This window comes from Eleutherodactylus coqui, chromosome 7, assembly GCF_035609145.1.
Source record: "Eleutherodactylus coqui strain aEleCoq1 chromosome 7, aEleCoq1.hap1, whole genome shotgun sequence".
NCBI lineage: Eukaryota > Metazoa > Chordata > Amphibia > Anura > Eleutherodactylidae > Eleutherodactylus > Eleutherodactylus coqui.
Window position 1 is genome coordinate 3,542,996 of NC_089843.1, and position 22,517 is coordinate 3,565,512.

General features: G+C 43.4%; 1 protein-coding gene across 1 annotated transcript in view; it reads right to left on the reverse strand.

Moving 5' to 3' along the window:
• Nucleotides 1-22,517, reverse strand: part of TLX2 (T cell leukemia homeobox 2) — an 86,922-nt gene that overhangs the window by 60,822 nt on the left and 3,583 nt on the right. The gene's annotated exons all lie outside the window — the stretch shown is intronic.

Below are 22,517 nucleotides of genomic sequence, written 5' to 3' on the forward strand. Positions count from 1 at the left end.
CCTTCTGATCCTGAGAGGAAAAAGAAAAAACTAGTGGCAATAGATTTAAAAAAACCGGGAAATTATAAATGTATGCATAATAAATGCAAATGTTGTTCAGTCATCTCACACAAAAAACCCATATAGATCACAATAAAATAAAAGTACCCATTTCCCAACACCTGACCTGTAGTTCCACACAAATTATTTATTTAGTAGTGTCCTTGTGAACTTAAATACGTAGGTAGAACCATTAATAGCTTAAAAAAACGGATCAGTAATCATAGACAGAATATAAAAAATAATGTAAGGGTGCATAGCCTATCCAAACATTTTTATGATGTCCATAATGGGGACTCGTCCTTAATGAGAGTTACAGCATTGGAAAGGATTGAGGTAAAATTTATTACTGTATTGACTGTATTGAGAAAAAAAGAAATGTTTTGGATCCATCGTCTCAATACATTAACCCCTTCTGGACTGAATGAACTATTAGAAAAAATTTAGAAAAAATTTTAGCACATTTATTTTTCTTGTATTAAATTATTAATTATTATTAATTGATTAATATTGTATTATTATAACTTGTTTCTGTAGGGTCTCTTCATAAAGCATTAATTTATTATGGTTATTGATGTTATATTAATGTATTTTTATATATATTTATACATATTATAAATTTTATTCTATAAGTAATAAGAATATTGATGCACAATGAGAAAGTTTTTTTAAAATACTATTTCGTTTATAGCAATATTAGTACACTATAATTAAGTGTGGCTTGATGTATTTAAATGTGAACCTGACCGTATCGTGTTCCCGGTCGGTTTTAAATAAAGTTTTATTAGTGAATATATGGAACGCTCACAGCGTTCCATGTGATGTGGTTTTAATTAAACTATTAGTGACGTAATTGTGGGAGTGGAGGGGTGTTTCCTACGCCTCCTTCCTTTCCCCAGGGAACAACCTTGATTGCCACTTTGTAAGCATATGGAGCATGTGAGTAGTGCTATTTAAAGACGTGCTGTGTGACATTTGTATGTAAGTTTTTTTTTGAGCTTGAAAAAGACGATTGTATTCGTCGAAACGCGTCGCTCGTATTTATGTAAATAAATTAATATATTTACATCCTTTTCATCTTTTATCCCGACGAGCGCAAAAGCAGCTTTTTTCCTTTAGTAAGGGGAAGAGGAGGGAGCCGAGGACCGAGCCCTGGGGGACCCCAACAGCAAGAGGAAGAGGAGGGACGCAAGGACCAAGCCCTGGGGGACCCCAAAAGCAAGAGGAAGAGGAGGGGAGGGTGGCAAGAACCGAGCCCTGAGGGGCCCCAACAGCAGGAGGAAGAGGAGGGGGCCGAGGACCGAGCCCTGAGGGGCCCCAACAGCAGGAGGAAGAGGAGGGGGCCGAGGACCGAGCCCTGGGGGACCCCAACAGCAAGAGGAAGAGGAGGGACGCAAGGACCAAGCCCTGGGGGACCCCAAAAGCAAGAGGAAGAGGAGGGGAGGGTGGCAAGAACCGAGCCCTGAGGGGCCCCAACAGCAGGAGGAAGAGGAGGGGGCCGAGGACCGAGCCCTGGGGGACCCCAACAGTGAAGGGGAGCAGAGGGAATGTGGCCCGAGGACCGACCCCTGGGGGACCCCAATAGGAAGAGGAGGGGAGGGGGGCCAAGCACCGAGTCCTGGGGGACCCCAACAGCAAGGGGAAGAGGAGAGGAGGGGGCTGAATACTGAGCCCTGGGGGACCGCAACAGCAAGGGGAAGAGAAGGGGGCCGCTGACTGGGTCCTGGGGGACCCCAACAGCGAGGGAGAGCGGAGATGGGGGGCCAGGGACGAAGCCCTGGGGGGGGCCCCAACAGTGAGGGGGAACAGAGAGGAGGGGGCTAAGGACGGAGCCCTGTGGGACCCCAACAGTGAGGGGGTGCAGAGAGGAGGGGACCAAGTCCTGGGGGACCCCAATAGCGAGGGGAAAGGGAGAGGAGGAGGCCGAGGATCGAGCCCTCGGAGACCCCAACAGTAAGGGAAAGAGATGGTGAGGTGACCAAGGACCGAGTCTTGAGGGACTTCAAGAGTAAGGGGGAGCGGAGCATACTGAGGAGTTTGTGGTCCTCAGCGTTTGACACTCTCCTCAGTGTGCTCCGGGAGGAGGCACCTCTTGACTTCGCTGTCATCAGGTCGTTTGATATTTTTGTGGGGGCGGTTTTGGTCAAGTGTTGGGGGGCAGAAGCCGGACTGGAGGGGAAATTAGGTCAAGAGTGTTGCCGTCTATGTGAGTGGGGAAGTCTGAGAGTTGTGATAAGGTTGGGATATGAAGCGTCACTCTTAAAGGGGTTTCCAGGGTAATCCTACTGATGATGGGTCCTTAGGATAGGCGATCAATAGTTGGTCAGCCAGGGTCCGTAGATCAGGAAGGCCTTCGCTCCAAATACACAGAGGTCGGAGTGGAAGCAGCGGAAGCCTCCTCGCTGACCTCCCATGTAGAGGCCGCTGCTTGTAACTACAGGCACGGCTCCTATTGATTTGAATGAGATCACAGCCTGCAGTTACAGGCACTGGCCACTACACGGAGGGCGGCGCGGAGACTTCCACTGCTTCCGCTCCGATCTCTGTTATTGCGGCGCTGGCAACCGCTCACCTGATCGGCCGGGGGCCAACAACTATTGGTGACCTATCCCGAGGAGACGTCATCAGTAGTATTTCCCTGAAAACCCCTTTAATAAACCTCCCCTTTGTGTTTCCTCTGCATTTGCAAGATCTCTGCTTGTTGCCAGTGAATGAGTAAGCTCCTGCATACAGTCACAGGCAGTAAACTTGCTCTCAGCTGAGGGTCTGTTACAATTGCATCCAGTTCAGACAATGCTCTGAGAGCAGCTGCAGCACATATGTGTCTGGTAGTTTGCTACAATGTATCAGTTCATCAGTCTAGACAGGATACAATTGCTTCTACTACTGGCCACTAGGGGCAGCTGTTTGCCACCTTGAAGAATTATGTTGTACTTCCATGCCTTACCACTAGAGGCTGCTACTTGCCCACAACCAAGATGGTATCTATCGCCTCTAGTAGAGACCCTCTTGGACCACCTGGAGAGCCCACCCACTGCTGGCTAGCTCCTTGTATGACCTTGTAATCGCCTTCATACGCTTTCCCTGAGGCCCCCCCCCCTGTCTTCATGACCCTCCGCTCACCTGCCCAAGACCGACCCGTTAGAACTGTAACAACAGCTTTACTACCTCTGATCGTAAGAGTGTTCTCATTCACTGACTGCAAGCAGAGACGCTGAAGTCTACTAGAAGGTTGTAGAACTGCAGGTATTGTGTGATCACTAGAAGCAGGCAGGTGGGGGGGCACCTTCAAACATGGGTTCAGGGGGCCGGGCTGCTAGGTCGAGCACTGCAGTCGCCCCCCACCTCCTTCCCCGTGTCGCTCCCTGGCAGATGTAATGGACACCACTATTGCCTGCTGACTACTGCGCTGTATTTTTTAAAGAAGGATCACAGGGGCGTTATTACTGAGAGGGGACATAAGGAAGGCACTATGGCCACATGGAGGCACTTAAACTGTGTGAAAGTCACCAGAAGGAGAATATATAGGGGGCACTAAAATGGGGACAGTTGACTGTGGGGGGTCCCACAGGTGGCATTATTACTTTCTTAGGTACTATAGAAGGGGGGATTGTGAAAAGGCGACAGAAAAGCGAGGAGCCAAAGATGTCTGTGCGTCACATTCCGCAGAGACAAGCTGTGGCTGGGAGAACTTGTCATGGCAGTCTGGGCCAGATACAGAAGAAAAGGGAAATCTCCAGTCAGAGGACGTCCCCTGTATTAAGGAGGAGATATTAGCGGTATGAGGGGTAGTTACATGTATAGAGGAGGAGATATTACCGATATTAGGCTTAGGTACATGTATGAAGGAGATATTAGTGGTAAGAGGGGTAGTTACATGTATGAAGGAGGGGATATGAGCAATATGAGGGATAAATACAAGTATAAAGGAGGGGATATTAGCGGTATGAGGGGTAGTTACATGTATGAAGGATGAGATATTAGCGGTATGACGGGTAGTTACATGTATGAAGGAGGAGATATTAGCGGTATGAGGGGTACTTAGATGTATGAAGGAGGAGATATTAGCGGTATGAGGGGTAGTTACATGTATGAAGGAGGAGATATTAGCGGTATGAGGGGTACTTACATGTATGAAGGAGGAGATATTAGTGGTATGAGGGGTAGTTACATGTATGAAGGAGGAGATATTAGCGGTAGGAGGGGTAGTTACATGTATAAAGGAGATATTAGCGGTATGAGGGGTACGTACATGTATGAAGGATGGGATATTAGTGGCATGAGGGCTGGTTACATGTATGGAGGAGGAGATATTAGCGGTATGAGGGGTACGTACATGTATGAAGGAGGGAATGTTAGTGGTATGAGGGGTACGTACATGTATGAAGGAGGAGATATTAGCGGTATGAGGGCTAGTTACATGTATGGAGAAGGAGATATTAAGGGTATGAGGGGTACGTACATGTATGAAGGAGGGGGTAATAGCGGAATGAGGGGTACGTACATGTATGAAGGACGGGATATTAGCGGTATGAGGGCTGGTTACATGTATGGAGAAGGAGATATTAAGGGTATGAGGGGTACGTACATGTATGAAGGAGGGGGTAATAGCGGAATGAGGGGTACGTACATGTATGAAGGACGGGATATTAGTGGTATGAGGGCTAGTTACATGTATGGAGGAGACATTAGTGGTATGAGGTGTACATACATGTATGAAGGAGGGGATATTAGCAGTATGAGGGATAGTTACATGTATGAAGGAGGGGATATTAGCAGTATGAGGGGTAGTTACATGTTTGAAGGAGGGGATTTTAGCGGTATGAGGGGTAATTACATGTATAAAGGAGGGAATATTAGTGGTATGAGGGGTATGTGCATGTATGAAGGAGGAGATATTAGCGGTATGAGCGGTACGTACATGTATGAAGAAGGGGATATTAGTGGTATGAGGGGTACGTACGTGTATGAAGGAGGAGACATTAGTGATATGAGGGGTACGTACATGTATGAAGGAGGGGATATTAGTGGTATGAGGGGTATGTACATGTATGAAGGAGGAGATATTAGCGGTATGAGGGATACGTACATGTATGAAGGAGGGGATATTAATGGTATGAGGGGTACGTACATGTATGAACAAGGGCATATTGGTGGTATGAGGGGTAGTTACATGTATGAAGGAAGAGATATTAGCAGTAGGAGGGGTAGTTACATGTATGAAGGAGGAGATATTAGCGGTATGAGGCGTACGTACATTTATGAAGGAGGGGATATTAGCGGTATGAGGGGTAGTTACATGTATAGAGGAGGGGATATTAGCGGTATGAGGGGTAGTTACATGTATAAAGGAGGGGATATTAGCGGTAGGAGGGTTAGTTACATGTATAGAGGAGGGGATATTAGCAGTATGAGGGGTAGTTACATGTATGATGGAAGAGAAATTAGCAGTGGGAGGGGTAGTTACATGTATGAAGGAGGAAAAATTAGCAGTATGAGGGGTAGTTACATGTATAAAGGAGGAGATATTAGCGGTATAAAGGGTAGTTACATATATAGAGGAGAGGATATTAGCGGTATGAGGGCTAGTTACATGTATGAAGAAGGAGATATTGGCAGTATGACGGGTAGGTAGATGTATGAAGAAGGAGATATAGCAGTAATAGGGGTAGGTACATGTATGAAGGAGGGGATATTAGCAGTATGAGGGGTAGTTACATGTATGAAGGAGGGGATATTAGCAGTATGAGGGGGAGTTAGATGTATAGAGGAAGGGATATTAGCGGTATGAGGGGTAGTTACATGTAAGAAGGAGGAGAAATCAGCAGTATGAGGGGTAGTTATATGTATGAAGGAGGAGATACTAGCAGTGTGAGGGGGAGTTACATGTATGAATGAGGATATATTAGCTATATTAGGCGTAGTTAGTTACATGTGTGAAGGAGGGAATATTAGCGATAGGAAGCGTACATAAATGTATGAAGAAGGGGATATTAGCGGTATGAGAGGTAGTTTCATGTATGAAGGAGGAGATATTACCGATATTAGGCGTAGGTATATGTATGAAGGAGGGGATATTAGCAGTATGAGAGGTACGTACATGTATGAAGAAGGAGATATTAGTGGTATGAGGGGTAGTTACATGTATGAAGGAGGGGATATTAGTGGTATGAGGTGTAGTTACATGTATGAAGGAGGGGATATTAGCAGTATGAGGGGTAGTTACATGTATGGAGAAGGGGATATTAGCGGTATGAGGGACAGGTGCACGTATAGAGGAGGAGATATTAGCAGTATGCGGGGTAGTTACATGTATGAAGGAGGGGATATTAGCAGTATGAGGTGTAGTTACATGTATGAAGGAGGGGATATTAGCAGTATGAGGGGAATGTACATGAATGAAGGAGGGGGTAATAGTGGTATGAAGGGTACGTACATGTATGAAGGACGGGATATTAGTGGTATGAGGGCTAGTTACATGTATGGAGGAGGAGATATTAGCGGTATGAGGGGTACGTACAAGTATGAAGGAGGGGATATTAGTGGTATGAGGGCTAGTTACTTATATGGAGGAGGAGATATTAGCAGTATGAGGAGTACGTACATGTATGAAGGAGGAGATATTAGCGGTATGAGGGCTAGTTCCATGTATGGAGGAAGAGATATTAGCAGTATGAGGGGTAGTTACATGTATGAAGGAGGAGATATTAGCAGTATGAGAGGGATTTACATGTATGAAGAAGGGGATATTAGCAGTATGAGGGGTAGTTACATGTATGAAGGAGGAGATATTAGCAGTACGAGAGGTAGTTACATGTATGAAGAAGGGGATATTAGCAGTATGAGGGGTAGTTACATGTATGAAGGAGGGGATATTAGCGGTATGAGGGGTAAATACATGTACGAAGGAGGGAATATTAGTGGTATGAGGGGTACGTACATGTATGAAGGAGGGGATATTAGTGGTATGAGGGGTATGCACATGTATGAAGGAGGAGATATTAGTGGTATGAGGGATACGTACATGTATGAAGGAAGGGATATTAGCGGTATGAGAGGTACGTACATGTATGAAAGAGGGGATATTAGCGGTATGATGGGTACGTACATGTACGAAGGAGGGAATATTAGTGGTATGAGGGGTACGTACATGTATGAAGGAGGGGATATTAGTGGTATGACTGGTATGTACATATATGAACGAGGAGATATTAGCGGTATGAGGGGCACATACATCTGTGAAGGAGGGGATACTAGTGATATGAGGGGTAGTGACATTTATGAAGGAGGAGGTATTAGCAGTATGAGGGGTACGTACATGTATGAAGGAGGGGATATTAGTGGTATGAGGGGTACGTACGTGTATGAAGGAGGAGATATTAGTGGTATGAGGGGTAGTTACATGTATGAAGGAGCAGATATTAGCGGTATGAGGGGTACGTACATGTATGAAGGAGGGGATATTAGTGGTATGAGGGGTACGTACGTGTATGAAGGAGGAGATATTAGTGGTATGAGGGATACGTACATGTATAAAGGAGGGGATATTAGCGGTATGAGAGGTACGTACATGTATGAAGGATGGGATATTAGCGGTATGAGGGGTACGTACATGTATAAAGAGGAGATATTAGTGGTATGAGGGGTACGTACATGTATGAAGGAGGGGATATTAATGGTATGAAGGGTAGTTAGATGTATACAAGAGGAGATATTAGCGGTATGAGGGGTAATTACATGTATGAAGGAGGGGATATTAGCGGTAGTTACATGTATAAAGAGGAGATATTAGTAGTATGAGGGGTACGTACATGTATGAAGGAGGGGATATTAGCGGTATGAGGGGTACGTACATGTATGAAGGAGGAGATATTAGTGGTATGAGGGGTAGTTACATGCATAGAGGAGGAGATATTAGCGGTTGGAGGGGTAGTTACATGTATAAAGGAGATATTAGCGGTATGAGGGGTACGTACATGTATGAAAAAGGAGATATTAGCGGTGTGAGGGGTACGTACATGTATGAAGAAGGGGGTAATAGTGGTATGAGGGGTACGTACATGTATGAAGGACGGGATATTAGTTGTATGAGGGCTAGTTACATGTATGGAGGAGGAGATATTAGCGGTATGAGGGGTACGTACATGTATGAAGGAGCGGATATTAGTGGTATGAGGGGTACGCACATGTATGAAGGAGGAGATATTAGTGGTATGAGGGGTAGTTACATGCATAGAGGAGGAGATATTAGCGGTTGGAGGGGTAGTTACATGTATAAAGGAGATATTAGCGGTATGAGGGGTACGTACATGTATGAAAAAGGAGATATTAGCGGTGTGAGGGGTACGTACATGTATGAAGAAGGGGGTAATAGTGGTATGAGGGGTACGTACATGTATGAAGGACGGGATATTAGTTGTATGAGGGCTAGTTACATGTATGGAGGAGGAGATATTAGCGGTATGAGGGGTACGTACATGTATGAAGGAGCGGATATTAGTGGTATGAGGGGTACGCACATGTATGAAGGAGGGGATATTAGCGGTATGAGGGCTAGTTACATGTATGGAGAAGGAGATATTAAGGGTATGAGGGGTACGTACATGTATGAAGGAGGGGGTAATAGCGGTATGAGGGGTACGTACATGTATGAAGGACGGGATATTAGTGGTATGAGGGCTAGTTACATGTATGGAAGAGGAGACATTAGTGGTATGAGGGGTACATACATGTATGAAGGAGGGGATATTAGTGGTATGAGGGGTACGTACATGTATGGAGGAGGAGATATTAGCAGTATGAGGGGTATTTACATGTATGAAGGAGGGGATATTCACAGTATGAGAGGTAGTTACATGTATGAAGGAGGGGATATTAGCAGTATAAGGGGTAGTTACATGCTTGAAGGAGGGGATTTTAGCGGTATGAGGGGTAATTACATGTATGAAGGAGGGAATATTAGTGGTATGAGGGGTATGTGCATGTATGAAGGAGGAGATATTAGCGGTATGAGGGGTACGTACATGTATGAAGGAGGGGATATTAGTGGTATGAGGGATACGTATGTGTATGAAGGAGGAGACATTAGTGATATTAGAGGTACGTACATGTATGAAAGAGGGGATATTAGTGGTATGAGGGGTATGTACATGTATGAAGGAGGAGATATTAGCGGTATGAGGGATACACACATGTATGAAGGAGGGGATATTAGTGGTATGAGGGATACGTACATGTATAAAGGAGGGGATATTAGCGGTATGAGAGGTACGTACATGTATGAAGGATGGGATATTAGCGGTATGAGGGGTACGTACATGTATAAAGAGGAGATATTAGTGGTATGAGGGGTACGTACATGTATGAAGGAGGGGATATTAATGGTATGAAGGGTAGTTAGATGTATACAAGAGGAGATATTAGCGGTATGAGGGGTAATTACATGTATGAAGGAGGGGATATTAGCGGTAGTTACATGTATAAAGAGGAGATATTAGTAGTATGAGGGGTACGTACATGTATGAAGGAGGGGATATTAGCGGTATGAGGGGTACGTACATGTATGAAGGAGGAGATATTAGTGGTATGAGGGGTAGTTACATGCATAGAGGAGGAGATATTAGCGGTTGGAGGGGTAGTTACATGTATAAAGGAGATATTAGCGGTATGAGGGGTACGTACATGTATGAAAAAGGAGATATTAGCGGTGTGAGGGGTACGTACATGTATGAAGAAGGGGGTAATAGTGGTATGAGGGGTACGTACATGTATGAAGGACGGGATATTAGTTGTATGAGGGCTAGTTACATGTATGGAGGAGGAGATATTAGCGGTATGAGGGGTACGTACATGTATGAAGGAGCGGATATTAGTGGTATGAGGGGTACGCACATGTATGAAGGAGGAGATATTAGTGGTATGAGGGGTAGTTACATGCATAGAGGAGGAGATATTAGCGGTTGGAGGGGTAGTTACATGTATAAAGGAGATATTAGCGGTATGAGGGGTACGTACATGTATGAAAAAGGAGATATTAGCGGTGTGAGGGGTACGTACATGTATGAAGAAGGGGGTAATAGTGGTATGAGGGGTACGTACATGTATGAAGGACGGGATATTAGTTGTATGAGGGCTAGTTACATGTATGGAGGAGGAGATATTAGCGGTATGAGGGGTACGTACATGTATGAAGGAGCGGATATTAGTGGTATGAGGGGTACGCACATGTATGAAGGAGGGGATATTAGCGGTATGAGGGCTAGTTACATGTATGGAGAAGGAGATATTAAGGGTATGAGGGGTACGTACATGTATGAAGGAGGGGGTAATAGCGGTATGAGGGGTACGTACATGTATGAAGGACGGGATATTAGTGGTATGAGGGCTAGTTACATGTATGGAAGAGGAGACATTAGTGGTATGAGGGGTACATACATGTATGAAGGAGGGGATATTAGTGGTATGAGGGGTACGTACATGTATGGAGGAGGAGATATTAGCAGTATGAGGGGTATTTACATGTATGAAGGAGGGGATATTCACAGTATGAGAGGTAGTTACATGTATGAAGGAGGGGATATTAGCAGTATAAGGGGTAGTTACATGCTTGAAGGAGGGGATTTTAGCGGTATGAGGGGTAATTACATGTATGAAGGAGGGAATATTAGTGGTATGAGGGGTATGTGCATGTATGAAGGAGGAGATATTAGCGGTATGAGGGGTACGTACATGTATGAAGGAGGGGATATTAGTGGTATGAGGGATACGTATGTGTATGAAGGAGGAGACATTAGTGATATTAGAGGTACGTACATGTATGAAGGAGGGGATATTAGTGGTATGAGGGGTATGTACATGTATGAAGGAGGAGATATTAGCGGTATGAGGGATACACACATGTATGAAGGAGGGGATATTAGTGGTATGAGGGGTACGTACATGTATGAAGAAGGGCATATTGGTGGTATGAGGGGTAGTTACATGTATGAAGGAAGAGATATTAGCAGTAGGAGGGGTAGTTACATGTATGAAGGAGGAAATATTAGCGGTATGAGGCGTACGTACATTTATGAAGGAGGGGATATTAGCGGTATGAGGGGTACGTACATGTATGAAGGAGGGGATATTAGTGGTATGAGGGGTAGTTACATGTATAAAGGAGGAAATATTAGCGGTTGGAGGGGTAGTTACATGTATAAAGGAGATATTAGCGGTATGAGGGGTACGTACATGTATGAAAGAGGAGATATTAGCGGTGTGAGGGGTACGTACATGTATGAAGAAGGGGGTAATAGTGGTATGAGGGGTACGTACATGTATGAAGGAGGGGATATTAGTGGTATGAGGGGTACGTACATGTATGAAGGAGGAGATATTAGCGGTATGAGGGCTAGTTACATGTATGGAGAAGGAGATATTAAGGGTATGAGGGATACGTACATGTATGAAGGAGGGGGTAATAGCGGTATGAGGGGTACGTACATGTATGAAGGACGGGATATTAGTGGTATGAGGGCTAGTTACATGTATGGAAGAGGAGACATTAGTGGTATGAGGGGTACATACATGTATGAAGGAGGAGATATTAGCGGTATGATGGCTAGTTACATGTATGGAGGAGGAGATATTAGCAGTATGAGGGGTAGTTACATGTATGAAGGAGGAGATTTTAGCAGTATGAGGGGTATTTACATGTATGAAGGAGGGGATATTAGCAGTATGAGGGGTAGTTACATGTATGAAGGAGGGGATATTAGCAGTATGAGGGCTAGTTACATGCTTGAAGGAGGGGATTTTTAGCGGTATGAGGGGTTATTACATGTATGAAGGAGGGAATATTAGTGGTATGAGGGGTATGTGCATGTATGAAGGAGGAGATATTAGCGGTATGAGGGGTACGTACATGTATGAAGGAGGGGATATTAGTGGTATGAGGGATACGTACGTGTATGAAGGAGGAGATATTAGTGGTATGAGGGGTACGTACATGTATGAAGGAGGGAATATTAGTGGTATGAGGGGTACGTACATGTATGAAGAAGGGCATATTGGTGGTATGAGGGGTAGTTACATGTATGAAGGAAGAGATATTAGCAGTAGGAGGGGTAGTTACATGTATGAAGCAGGAGATATTAGCGGTATGAGGCGTACGTACATTTATGAAGGAGGGGATATTAGCGGTATGAGGGGTAGTTACAAGTATAGAGGAGGGGATATTAGCGGTATGAGGGGTAGTTACATGTATAAAGGAGGGGATATTAGCGGTAGGAGGGTTAGTTACATGTATAGAGGAGGGGATATTAGCAGTATAAGGGGTAGTTACATGTATGATGGAAGAGAAATTAGCAGTGTGAGGGGTAGTTACATGTATGAAGGAGGAAAAATTAGCAGTATGAGGGGTAGTTACATGTATAAAGAAGGAGATATTAGCGGTATGAAGGGGAGTTACATATATAGAGGAGGGAATATTAGCGGTATGAGGGCTAGTTACATGTATGAAGGAGGAGATATTAGCAGTATGACGGGTAGGTAGATGTATGAAGAAGGAGATATAGCAGTAAGAGGGGTAGGTACATGTATGAAGGAGGGGATATTAGCAGTATGAGGGGTAGTTACATGTATGAAGGAGGAGATATTAGCGGTATGAGGGGTAGTTACATGTATGAAGGAGGGGATATTAGCAGTATGAGGGGAAGTTAGATGTATAGAGGAAGGGATATTAGTGGTATGAGGGGTAGTTACATGTAAGAAGGAGGAGAAGTCAGCAGTATGAGGGGTAGTTATATGTCTGAAGGAGGAGATACTAGCAGTGTGAGGGGTAGTTACATGTATGAATGAGGATGTATTAGCTATATTAGGCATAGTTAGTTACATGTGTGAAGGAGGGAATATTAGCGATATGAAGCGTACATACATGCATGAAGAAGGAGATATTAGTGGTATGAGGGGTAGTTACATGTATGAAGGAGGGGATATTAGTGGTATAAGGTGTAGTTACATGTATGAAGGAGAGGATATTAGTGGTATGAGGGTTAGTTACATGTATGAAGGAGGAGATATTAGCAGTTTGATGGGTAGATACATGTATGAAGAAAGAGATATTAGCAGTATGAGGGGTAGTTACATGTATGGAGAAGGGGATATTAGCGGTATGAGGGGCAGGTGCATGTATAGAGGAGGAGATATTAGCAGTATGCGGGGTAGTAACATGTATGAAGGAGAGGATATTAGCAGTATGAGGGGTAGTTACATGTATGAAGGAGGGGATATTAGCAGTATGAGGGGGAGTTAGATGTATAGAGGAAGGGATATTAGCGGTATGAGGGGTAGTTACATGTATGAAGGAGGGGATATTAGTGGTATGAGGGGTAGTTACATGTATAAAGAGGAGATATTAGTGGTATGAGGGATACGTACATGTATGAAGGAGGGGATATTAGCGGTATGAGGGGTACGTACATGTATGAAGGAGGGGATATTAGTGGTATTAGGGGTAGTTACATGTATGAAGGAGGAGATATTAGCAGTAGGAGGGGTAGTTACATGTATAAAGGAGATATTAGCGGTATGAGGGGTACGTACATGTATGAAAGAGGAGATAGTAGCAGTGTGAGGGGTACGTACATGTATGAAGGAGGGGGTAATAGCGGTATGAGGGGTACGTACATGTATGAAGGACGATATATTAGTGGTATGAGGGCTAGTTACATGTATGGAGGAGGAGACATTAGTGGTATGAGGGGTTCATACATGTATGAAGGAGGAGATATTAGCGGTATGAGGGCTAGTTACATGTATGAAGGAGGAGATAGCAGTATGATGGCTAGTTAGATGTATGGAGGAGGAGATATTAGCAGTATGAGGGGTAGTTACATGTATGAAGGAGGAGATATTAGCAGTATGAGGGGTAGTTACATGTATGAAGGAGGGGATATTAGCAGTATGAGGGGTAGTTACATGTATGAAGGAGGGGATATTAGCGGTATGAGGGGTACGTACATGTATGAAGGAGGGGGTAATAGCGGTATGAGGGGTATGTACATGTATGAAGGACGATATATTAGTGGTATGAGGGCTAGTTACATGTATGGAGGAGGAGACATTAGTGGTATGAGGGGTTCATACATGTATGAAGGAGGGGATATTAGTGGTATGAGGGGTACGTACATGTATGAAGGAGGAGATATTAGCGGTATGAGGGCTAGTTACATGTATGAAGGAGGAGATATTAGCAGTATGATGGCTAGTTAGATGTATGGAGGAGGAGATATTAGCAGTATGAGGGGTAGTAACATGTATGAAGGAGGAGATATTAGCAGTATGAGGGGTAGTTACATGTATGAAGGAGGGGATATTAGCAGTATGAGGGGTAGTTACATGTATGAAGGAGGGGATATTAGCAGTATGAGGGGTAGTTACATGTTTGAAGGAGGGGATTTTAGCGGTATGAGGGGTAATTACATGTATGAAGGAGGCAATATTAGTGGTATGAGGGGTATGTGCATGTATGAAGGAGGAGATATTAGCGGTATGAGGGGTACGTACATGTATGAAGGAGGTGATATTAGTGGTATGAGGGGTACGTACGTGTATGAAGGAGGAGATATTAGTAGTATGAGGGATACATACATGTATGAAGGAGGGGATATTAGTGGTATGAGTGGTACGTACATGTATGAAGGAGGGCATATTGGTGGTATGAGGGGTAGTTACATGTCTGAAGGAAGAGATATTAGCAGTAGGAGGGGTAGTTACATGTATGAAGGAGGAGATATTAGTGGTATGAGGCGTACGTACATTTATGAAGGAGGGGATATTAGCGGTATAAGGGGTAGTTACATGTATAAAGGAGGGGATATTAGCGGTAGGAGGGTTAGTTACATGTATAGAGGAGGGGATATTAGCAGTATGAGGGGTAGTTACATGTATGATGGAAGAGAAATTAGCAGTGTGATGGGTAGTTACATGTATGAAGGAGGAAAAATTAGCAGTATGAGGGGTAGTTACATGTATAAAGAAGGAGATATTAGCGGTATGAAGGGGAGTTACATATATAGAGGAGGGGATATTAGCGGTATGATGGCTAGTTACATGTATAAAGGAGGAGATATTAGCAGTATGACGGGTAGGTAGATGTATGAAGAAGGAGATATAGCAGTAAGAGGGGTAGGTACATGTATGAAGAAGGGGATATTAGCAGTATGAGGGGTAGTTACGTGTATGAAGGAGGAGATATTAGCGGTATGAGGGGTATGTACATGTATGAAAGAGGGGATATTAGTGGTATGAGGGGTACGTACATATATGAAGGAGGGGATATTAGCGGTATGAGGAGTACGTACATGTATGAAGGAGGAGATATTAGCGGTATGAGGGGTAGGTACATGTATGAAGGAGGGGATATTAGTGGTATGGGGCGTACGTACATGTATGAAGAAGGGGATATTAGTGGTATGTGGGGTACGTACATGTATGAAGAAGGGGATATTAGCGGTATGAGGGGTAGTTACATGTATAAAGGAGATATTAGCAGTATGAGGGGTACGTAAATGTATGAAGGAGGGGATATTAGTGGAATGAGGGGTACGCACATGTATGAAAGAGGAGATATTAGCGGTATAAGAGGTATGTACATGTATGAAGGAGGAGATACTAGCAGTGTGAGGGGTAGTTACATGTATGAATGAGGATATATTAGCTATATTAGGCGTAGTTAGTTACATGTGTGAAGAAGGGAATATTAGCGATATGAAGCGTACATATATGTATGAAGAAGGGCATATTAGCGGTATGAGAGGTAGTTGCATGTATGAAGGAGGAGATATTAGTGGTATGAGGGGTAGTTACATGTATGAAGGAGGGGATATTAGTGGTATGAGGTGTAGTTACATGTATGAAGGGGGGGATATTAGTGGTATGAGGGGTAGTTACATGTATGAAGGAGGAGATATTAGCAGTTTGACGGGTAGATACATGTATGAAGAAAGAGATATTAGCAGTATGAGGGGTAGTTACATGTATGGAGAAGGGGATATTAGCGGTATGAGGGGCATGTGCATGTATAGAGGAGGAGATATTAGCAGTATGCGGGGTAGTTACATGTATGAAGGAGAGGATATTAGCAGTATGAGGTGTAGTTACATGTATGAAGGAGGGGATATTAGCAGTATGAGGGGGAGTTAGATGTATAGAGGAAGGGATATTAGCGGTATGAGGGGTAGTTACATTTAAGAAGGAGGAGAAATCAGCAGTATGAGGGGTAGTTATATGTATGAAGGAGGAGATACTAGCAGTGTGAGGGGTAGTTACATGTATGAATGAGGATATATTAGCTATATTAGGCGTAGTTAGTTACATGTGTGAAGTAGGGAATATTAGCGATATGAGAGGTAGTTGCATGCATGAAGGAGGAGATATTACCGATATTAGGCGTAGGTATATGTATGAAGGAGGGGATATTAGCAGTACGAGAGGTACGTACATGTATGAAGGAGATAGTGGTATGAGGGGTAGTTACATGTATGAAGAAGGAGATATTAGTGGTATGAGGGGTAGTTACATGTATGAAGGAGGGGATATTAGTGGTATGAGGTGTAGTTACATGTATGAAGGAGGGGATATTAGTGGTATGAGGGGTAGTTACATGTATGAAGGAGGAGATATTAGCAGTTTGACTGGTAGATACATGTATGAAGAAAGAGATATTAGCAGTATGAGGGGTAGTTACATGTATGGAGAAGGGGATATTAGCGGTATGAGGGGCAGGTGCATGTATAGAGGAGGAGATATTAGCAGTATGCGGGGTAGTTACATGTATGAAGGAGAGGATATTAGCAGTATGAGGGGTAGTTACATGTATGAAGGAGGGGATATTAGCAGTATGAGGGGTAGTTACATGTATGAAGGAGGGGATATTAGCAGTATGAGGGGTAGTTACATGTTTGAAGGTGGGGATATTAGTGGTATGAGGCGTAGTTACATGTACGAAGGAGGGGAAATTAGTGGTATGAGGCGTAGGTACATGTATTAAGGAGGACATATTAGAGGTGTGAGGGGTAGTTATATGTATCAAGGAGGAGAAACTAGCAGTATAAGGGGTAGTAAGATGTATGAAGGAGGCTATATTAGCGGTATAAGGGGTAGTTACATGTATGAAGGAGGAGAAATCAGCAGCATGAGGGGGGGTAGTTATATGTATGAAGGAGGGGATATTAGTGGTATGAGGGGTAGTTACATGTATGAACGAGGATATATTAGCGATATTAGGCATAGTTAGTTACATGTGTGAAGGAGGGGATATTGGCGATATGAAGCGTACATACATGTATGAAGAAGGGGATATTAGCGGTATGAGGGGTAGTTGCATGTATGAAGGAGGAGATATTACAAATATTAGGCGTAGGTATATGTATGAAGGAGGAGATACTAGTGGTATGAGGGGTAGATACATGTATGAAGGAGGAGATACTAGCGGTATGCGGGGTAGTTACATGTATGAAGGAGGGGATATTAGCGGTGTAAGGGGTAGTTATATGTATAAAGCAGGATATATTAGCAGTATAAGCGGTAGTTAAATGTATGAAGGAGGAGACATTAGCGGCATGGGGGTAGTTACATATATGATGGAGGAGATATTAGCGGTATGAGGGGTAGTTAGTAACGTGTGAAGGAGGAGATATTAGCGGTATAAAGGGTGGTTACATGTATAAAGGATAGGATATTAGCGGTATGAGGTGTAGTTACATGTATGAGGGAGGAGATATTAGTGGTATGAGGGGTACGTACATGTATGAAGGAGGAGATATTAGCCATATGAGGGGTAGTTACGTGTATGAAGGAGAAGATATTAGCGGTATAAGGGGTAGTTACATGCATGAAGGAGGAGATATTTGTGGTATGAGGGGTAGATACATGTATTAAGGAGAAGATATTAGCAGTATGAGGTGTAGTTAGATGTATGAAGGAGGAGATATTCGCGGTATGAGGGGTAGTTACATGCATAGAGGAGGAGATATTAGCGGTATGAGGGGTAGTTACATGTTGGAAGGAGTAGATATTAGTGGTATGAGGGGTAGTTACCGCTAACATCCCCGCTTTCATACATGTAACTACCCCTCATACCGCTAATATCCTCTTCTTCATACATGTATCTACCCTTCATACTGCTAATATCTCCTCCTTCATACCTGTAACTACCCCTCACACCGCTAATAACTTCTCCTTAATAGATGTACGTAAGCCTCATACCACTAATATCTCCTCCTTCACACATGTTACTAACTACGCCTAATATCGCTAATATCCCCTCCTTCATACATGCAACTACCCCTCATACCGCTATCATCCCCTCCTTCATACATGTTTGAGGTGTAGGTACATATATGAAGGAGGGGAGATTAGCGGTATGAGGCGTACATGCATGTATGAAGGAGGAGATATTAGCAGTATGAGGGGTAGTTACATGTATAAAGGAGCAGATATTAGCAATATGTCGAGTAGTTAAATGTACGAAGGAGGGGATATTAGCGGTATGAGGGGTTGTTACATGTATGAAGCGGGCGATATTAGCTGTATGATGGGTAGGTACATGTATGAAGAAGGAGATATTAGCGATATGAGGCGTACATACATGTATGAAGGAGGAGATATTAGCGGTAGAAGGGGGCGTTGCATGTATATAGGAGGAGATTTTAGCGGTATGAGGGGTACGTACATGTATGAAGGAGGAGATATTAGCCATATGAGGGGTAGTTACATCTATGAAGGAGAAGATATTAGCGGTATAAGAGGTAGTTACATGCATGAAGGAGGAGGTATTAGCGGTATGAGGGTTAGTTACATGTATTAAGGAGAAGATATTAGCGGTATGAGGGGGAGTTACATGTATGAAGGAGGAGATATTACCACTATGAGGGGTAGTTACTTATATGAAGGAGGGGATATTTTCAGTATGAGGGTTAGTTACATGTATGAAGGAGGGGATATTAGCGGCATGAAGGGTAGTTACATGTATGAAGGAGGGGATATTAGCAGTATAAAGGGTAGTTACATGTATGAAGGAGGAGATATTAGTGGTATGAGGGGTAGTTGCATGTATGAAGGAGGAAATATTAGCGGTAGGAGGGGGAGTTACATGTAGGAAGGAGGGGACATTAGCGGTATGAGGGGCAGTTACATGTATGAAGGAGGAGATATTAGCTGTTTGCGGGGTAGTTAGATGTATGAAGGAGGAGATATTAGCGCTAGGAGGGGGAGTTACATGTATGAAGGAGGGGATATTAGTGGTATGAGGGGTAGTTTTATGTATGAAGGAGGGGATATTAGTTGTATGAGGGGTATGTACATGTATGAAGGAGGGGATATTAGCGTTGTGAGGGGTAGGTACATGTATGAAGGAGATATTAGCAGTGTGAGGGGTAGTTACATGTATGAAGGGGGGGATATTAGTGGTATGAGGGGTAGTTACATGTATGAAGGAGGAGATATTAGCAGTTTGACGGGTAGATACATGTATGAAGAAAGAGATATTAGCAGTATGAGGGGTAGTTACATGTATGGAGAAGGGGATATTAGCGGTATGAGGGGCATGTGCATGTATAGAGGAGGAGATATTAGCAGTATGCGGGGTAGTTACATGTATGAAGGAGAGGATATTAGCAGTATGAGGTGTAGTTACATGTATGAAGGAGGGGATATTAGCAGTATGAGGGGGAGTTAGATGTATAGAGGAAGGGATATTAGCGGTATGAGGGGTAGTTACATTTAAGAAGGAGGAGAAATCAGCAGTATGAGGGGTAGTTATATGTATGAAGGAGGAGATACTAGCAGTGTGAGGGGTAGTTACATGTATGAATGAGGATATATTAGCTATATTAGGCGTAGTTAGTTACATGTGTGAAGTAGGGAATATTAGCGATATGAGAGGTAGTTGCATGCATGAAGGAGGAGATATTACCGATATTAGGCGTAGGTATATGTATGAAGGAGGGGATATTAGCAGTACGAGAGGTACGTACATGTATGAAGGAGATAGTGGTATGAGGGGTAGTTACATGTATGAAGAAGGAGATATTAGTGGTATGAGGGGTAGTTACATGTATGAAGGAGGGGATATTAGTGGTATGAGGTGTAGTTACATGTATGAAGGAGGGGATATTAGTGGTATGAGGGGTAGTTACATGTATGAAGGAGGAGATATTAGCAGTTTGACTGGTAGATACATGTATGAAGAAAGAGATATTAGCAGTATGAGGGGTAGTTACATGTATGGAGAAGGGGATATTAGCGGTATGAGGGGCAGGTGCATGTATAGAGGAGGAGATATTAGCAGTATGCGGGGTAGTTACATGTATGAAGGAGAGGATATTAGCAGTATGAGGGGTAGTTACATGTATGAAGGAGGGGATATTAGCAGTATGAGGGGTAGTTACATGTATGAAGGAGGGGATATTAGCAGTATGAGGGGTAGTTACATGTTTGAAGGTGGGGATATTAGTGGTATGAGGCGTAGTTACATGTACGAAGGAGGGGAAATTAGTGGTATGAGGCGTAGGTACATGTATTAAGGAGGACATATTAGAGGTGTGAGGGGTAGTTATATGTATCAAGGAGGAGAAACTAGCAGTATAAGGGGTAGTAAGATGTATGAAGGAGGCTATATTAGCGGTATAAGGGGTAGTTACATGTATGAAGGAGGAGAAATCAGCAGTATGAGGGGGGGTAGTTATATGTATGAAGGAGGGGATATTAGTGGTATGAGGGGTAGTTACATGTATGAACGAGGATATATTAGCGATATTAGGCATAGTTAGTTACATGTGTGAAGGAGGGGATATTGGCGATATGAAGCGTACATACATGTATGAAGAAGGGGATATTAGCGGTATGAGGGGTAGTTGCATGTATGAAGGAGGAGATATTACAGATATTAGGCGTAGGTATATGTATGAAGGAGGAGATACTAGTGGTATGAGGGGTAGATACATGTATGAAGGAGGATATACTAGCGGTATGCGGGGTAGTTACATGTATGAAGGAGGGGATATTAGCGGTGTAAGGGGTAGTTATATGTATAAAGCAGGATATATTAGCAGTATAAGCGGTAGTTAAATGTATGAAGGAGGAGACATTAGCGGCATGGGGGTAGTTACATATATGATGGAGGAGATATTAGCGGTATGAGGGGTAGTTAGTAACGTGTGAAGGAGGAGATATTAGCGGTATAAAGGGTGGTTACATGTATAAAGGATAGGATATTAGCGGTATGAGGTGTAGTTACATGTATGAGGGAGGAGATATTAGTGGTATGAGGGGTACGTACATGTATGAAGGAGGAGATATTAGCCATATGAGGGGTAGTTACGTGTATGAAGGAGAAGATATTAGCGGTATAAGGGGTAGTTACATGCATGAAGGAGGAGATATTTGTGGTATGAGGGGTAGATACATGTATTAAGGAGAAGATATTAGCAGTATGAGGTGTAGTTAGATGTATGAAGGAGGAGATATTCGCGGTATGAGGGGTAGTTACATGCATAGAGGAGGAGATATTAGCGGTATGAGGGGTAGTTACATGTTGGAAGGAGTAGATATTAGTGGTATGAGGGGTAGTTACCGCTAACATCCCCGCTTTCATACATGTAACTACCCCTCATACCGCTAATATCCTCTTCTTCATACATGTATCTACCCTTCATACTGCTAATATCTCCTCCTTCATACCTGTAACTACCCCTCACACCGCTAATAACTTCTCCTTAATAGATGTACGTAAGCCTCATACCACTAATATCTCCTCCTTCACACATGTTACTAACTACGCCTAATATCGCTAATATCCCCTCCTTCATACATGCAACTACCCCTCATACCGCTATCATCCCCTCCTTCATACATGTTTGAGGTGTAGGTACATATATGAAGGAGGGGAGATTAGCGGTATGAGGCGTACATGCATGTATGAAGGAGGAGATATTAGCAGTATGAGGGGTAGTTACATGTATAAAGGAGCAGATATTAGCAATATGTCGAGTAGTTAAATGTACGAAGGAGGGGATATTAGCGGTATGAGGGGTTGTTACATGTATGAAGCGGGCGATATTAGCTGTATGATGGGTAGGTACATGTATGAAGAAGGAGATATTAGCGATATGAGGCGTACATACATGTATGAAGGAGGAGATATTAGCGGTAGAAGGGGGCGTTGCATGTATATAGGAGGAGATTTTAGCGGTATGAGGGGTACGTACATGTATGAAGGAGGAGATATTAGCCATATGAGGGGTAGTTACATCTATGAAGGAGAAGATATTAGCGGTATAAGAGGTAGTTACATGCATGAAGGAGGAGGTATTAGCGGTATGAGGGGGAGTTACATGTATGAAGGAGGAGATATTACCACTATGAGGGGTAGTTACTTATATGAAGGAGGGGATATTTTCAGTATGAGGGTTAGTTACATGTATGAAGGAGGGGATATT